Below are 5,060 nucleotides of genomic sequence, written 5' to 3' on the forward strand. Positions count from 1 at the left end.
AAGTGAAAAGGGTCAGGATCAGGGAACTATATTTTCAGCAAATTGTTTGGCTACAGAGTGTCCTGGGATTTTGTGCAGAAATGTTCAGTCCTGAGGCAGGCAAGAGAAGAAATCAAATAAAGAAGGCAGCTGATGGCCAACTTTCCACTGAGTTTCCAAATCCTAGTGATATATAGAAGAGCCCAGAGGTTGGTGGAACTTTATTTCTGTATTTCTATATGGTATCTCGTCTCATTTTTCCTCAAAGTAGATTTGAGGCGAGGGTAAAGGAGAACAGAATAAGTCAGTCAGCTGTTAAACCCACATGCTTTCCTTTGAATTTAGTGTTAAATAGTATTTTAAATTAATACCATTCGCACTAGTGTAAATCCAACAAAAAGTATGTAGAACATCACACAGCATAACCAATATTCACAACATGAGACTTTACAACATATTTAAATTTATTTGGTACAATAATATTCTAGACAACCAAATGTTGAGATTTGCAAAAGTAGTGTTAGCTCAACTCCTCTATTTTTTAAATTGAATTATAGTTAAAATACAATGTTATATTAGTTCCAGGTGTGCAATATGGTGATTCCACAATGCTCTACATTACCCTATACTCAACAGGATAAGTGTAGCTATTATCTGTCATCATACAAGGTTATAACAATATTATTGACTATATTCCCTATGCTTTTCTTTTAGTCCCATGACTTATTTATTTTGTAAGTGGAACTTTGTACCTCTTAATTCCCTTCACCTACTTCACTCATCCCCCCGCCCCCAAGCCCTCCTCCTCTGGCAACCACCAGTTTGTTTTCTGTATTTATGAGACTGTTTTTGTTTGTTTATTCATTCTTTTGTTTTGTTTTTCAGATTCCACATATAAGTAAAATCACATGGTATTTGTCTTTCTCTGTTTCACTTATTTCACTTAGCAAAATACCCTGTAGGTCCATCCATGTTGGATCAACTCCTGTCATTTGCTTTTGTTTTGCCATCTTACCTACCCATCACAGTCACGGGTAACCATTATAACCATTCACACACCATGTTCTGTAATTGATACCTCTACAGAATTGTCATCTATTTTAGTCTGCATCTTGGCAAGACACAGAGATGATAGCATCAGTGATAGAGCAAATAAGCTCATCACAATAATAAGTTTTAGCAGAAAGTAAAAACCATTTGGGTGTCATTGTCTTCTGAAGGATTTGGAGAAGCATATGAATACCTCTATTTTCACTGAATTATTAAAAAGATCTTTCCTTCCATTAATTCCTCTATTTGTATTGTTTTTTTCTGCATGAAAAGCTAAATAGAAACCTGCCCACTCACCCAAAATGCCCACTTCCTAATTCTTGGATACTGTGAATGTTATCCTATGTGGCAAAAGGGACTTTGCAGGCATGATTAAGTTAAAAGTTTTGAGATAGGTTTCTGGGGGAGCCTGATGTAGTCATGGTAGTTCTCCTAAGGAGGCAATCAGAAACCAGGCAGTCTGATGACAGAGGCAGAGAATGGAGTGATGCTGACAAAAGTGAAGGAATGATGACAATGCTGGCAACCTTGAGAAGCTGGAAGAGGCAAGGAATGGATTTTCCACTCGAGATTTCAGAAAGAACCAGCCCTTTTGACATCATGACTTTAGTGCAATAAAACTGATTTTGGACTTCTGGTCTCCAAAATTGCAAGAGAATACATTTCTATTATGTTAAGCCATCAGGTTTGTAGTAATATGTTATAGCAGCCACAGGAAGCTAATACATTATGTTAAAGAATCTAGGTCACTCAATTAGTTAGTCTTTATGTAGAGTTTGGGCTCTGTATCCAGGGCAAGTTTAAGATGCAAGGAATAAGCTCCCTAATATCAGATAATTCAGAGAAATTCCCACGCCTCTGAAGAATAAGAAACAAAATCCCTTTATCTAATGAGGCAGCAGATTCCTTGTAACTCATTAAAAAAGAATTATGGAACTCTTTCCCAATTTTTTTCAAAGGTTAAAAATCCTTTAGGGTAAACACAGAAGATCAAAGAAAGCTAAATTTTCCAGTAAATGGCCCTTAAAAAAAGTAATGGAGGTCACCTTCCAGCCTTTTAAGTCATGATAGAATTTTTATCTTCCTTTTTTGCCACCACATATATATTTGTATTCTAATTCCATTTGCCCCAGTGCTATTAAATATTGCAACAGTGATCCCATGATTTAATAAAACAAAATGTATGCAAACCCATACTTACATAGCAATTAAATTGTAACTATTGAGTTCAAATGATTCTTAAATTTTAGTGGTAACCTAAGATGGTGGATACTGTAGCTACATTTACCCTATTGGCTTTATAGATCATTAATTGGTTCAACAACTGAAGGGCAGATGAGCAAAATTAAAAATTTAGGAAACAGGAGTAAATGAAGATGAAGTATTATGAAAATTATAACACAAGTGTGTGACCAGATAGAAATACAAGTCTGATTTGTGCTTATCTTTTCAGGAAAACATTGTAAGAATATCAAGAGATATTGCAAGTAAGAGTTAAATATTTTGAGATGGAGCTGTCAAGACTATGCCTTCACAAATTATGAATCACTCTCTTACTAAGTACTACTGAAACATATTTATTTGTGTGTGACCTTGGAAACTTGTTATCTCTCAGTACCTCACTACCTTCTGACATAAAACCCGAGCTAATAGCACCTACTTTGCAGGACTGTTGGGAAGACAGAATGAGATAAAAAATGTGAAAATACTTAACAGAGTGCTTGGTACATAGTAGATGCAAATCAAATATTACTTTTCTTTCTAATTCTCTGTAATTTAAAAAGAAAATTCTAGCCAACCATTAGACTAAAAAAAAAAAAAAATTCTCATTGTTAATTTACTTTGATGTTGCAAAGACATGTTCTTCAACAATCTTGTCTCTTCTAAAAGTTAATGCCATAATGGACATTTCTACCCCATGTAGTTAAGAAAAATGCTTTGCTTGACATCAGATCGCTAATGACTTCTTACTTCTGTGTTATGGTCATGAGCTAATTCCTGGAAGGCTGCATATACAGTTATTCAGAATAAGAGCTCAATACTCAGATTTCATAGATTTGTAATCTTATCTCTGATGCTCACTTAGAATATCAATTAACTACCAGATGTTTTCATGACTCAATGTTTATATCTTCAAAATGGAATTAATAACATTGTATTTTCTCCACAGATGATTCTAAGGATTAAATTAGTTAATCAAGAAGAGGTTATGCAATATACTTAGTATGGTTGATGTTAGCTTTTATCATTATCACTAGCCTACAATCTTTTTTAGTGGTATTATTATTATTAAATATTATTACTTTCATCATCATTATTATTACTGGATCTCATCTAAAACCTCCTGCATTTTAGGGATGCCTGGGTGGCTCAGCAGTTAAGCATCTGCCTTCTGCTCAGGATGTGATCCCAGAATCCCTGGATCGAGTACCACATCGGGCTCCCTGTAGGTAACCTGCTTCTCCCTCTGCCTAGATCTCTGCCTCTCTCCCTGTGTCTCTCATGAATAAATAAAATAAAATCTTTTAAAAAAATAAATAATAAATAAAAAGAACTACTGCATTTTATAAGAGTACATCATAAAAAGAGAAAAAGAAAAAGAGAAAGAGAAGAAAATGCACTAGAGAAGGCTAAGTTTTAGGCTAGAAAACTTGTATATATAAGTTCTATATCAAACACACACACACATATTTATATATATATATATATATATATATAACCTTCTAATAAATAATAATAACCTAATAATCCTTCTAATAAATGTGTGTATACATATATATAAATATATGATTTAGAGAAATTTAATATGATGAGGATATTTCCTACCATCTACATAGGAAGTAAGACTGCAGAGAGGACATAAATGTATGTACCATTAAAATTAGTCAGCATCCTAGAGAGATGGGTGGGCTGTGGCTGAGACAGAGAAGAAATAGTTTTGTTTTCAGTTTAGACTTGGCAGTTTTAGAGTTGAAGGTCATGGTTCCCAAGGTATTGACAACTTCTGAGAGGCTTCCAGATTGCTCATTAACTAAATGGAAAAGACTATAGGCCAAAAAAAAAAAAAAAAGGAAAAAAAAAATAAAAGACTATAGGTAATATGGAGAATAAATGAATGCCTTTGGAATTCAACTTAACTGGGTCTTTTGGCAAGTTGCTTGCCCTATTGGACTTTTTCTTATTTGTAAAAATGGGGGAAATAACATTTTTTCCTAGTGGTGGTCATAGCAGGTTTCTGATTATGTAGTGGTACCATGATGTATTGAAAGTATCAGTATGGTAGATATGAGAAGTTGTTTGTAGGAAGAGAAGTCTCACTAAGTACATGGAAGAATTGAATTAATTAGTTACATACGTATAAAAGAGAGAAATAAGTTCTAAGTAACAAGTGTTCTCTAGGTAAGAATCCATGAGGAGGTAGGAGGAAGCACTTGATAAGTTTAATTCAAGGGGGAAATATTATGTGCTTTCCATTGTTCAGAATTAAAATATGTAAACCCTTTGTGGATTATCCCATAAGGTAAGGTGAACATTATAACCTGCTCTGTTCCACAATATGTTGAAAGACATATATAGAGAGTTGACAGGTGACTCTCTTGCCATCTTCCCTCTGTCTCTACTGGCAACATTTCCTATAGTGAAGGCTCCCTACTCCTGAATCTGAGAATGAGAATGATTTTGAAGATGAAACAATGAATGTGTATTATGAATGATAAATAAACCATTATAATTTCAAGCTTTTGGAATTTTGAAGTTATATATAAGTTACTGTGATAAAACAAAGTCTGTTCTGACTCAAGAACCTTCATAATTCCCTGTTTAAGTTTTAGAAAATGCAGATGCATATTTAATGCTCAAGTGGTATCACGTATTCAATCAGGACCGCAAAAGTATCTATCTTGTTCACTTTATTCAGACACTCCTTTTTTTTTTCTTCAAATATATTTGGTTTAGTATAACTAAAGGCTTTATCTTCATGAAGGATAATAAAGAATTCAAAAAGTATTGTTTTCTGAATTATTTGAAGTAAG

The 5,060-nt window shown here is 33.8% G+C and overlaps 1 protein-coding gene across 3 annotated transcripts in view; it reads right to left on the reverse strand.

The window, feature by feature from the left end:
* The window catches only part of KRTAP24-1 (keratin associated protein 24-1), a 30,301-nt gene that overhangs the window by 11,631 nt on the left and 13,610 nt on the right, over positions 1–5,060 (reverse strand). The gene's annotated exons all lie outside the window — the stretch shown is intronic.

Source organism: Canis lupus, chromosome 31, assembly GCF_011100685.1.
Source record: "Canis lupus familiaris isolate Mischka breed German Shepherd chromosome 31, alternate assembly UU_Cfam_GSD_1.0, whole genome shotgun sequence".
In the NCBI taxonomy this organism is placed as follows: Eukaryota; Metazoa; Chordata; class Mammalia; order Carnivora; family Canidae; genus Canis; species Canis lupus.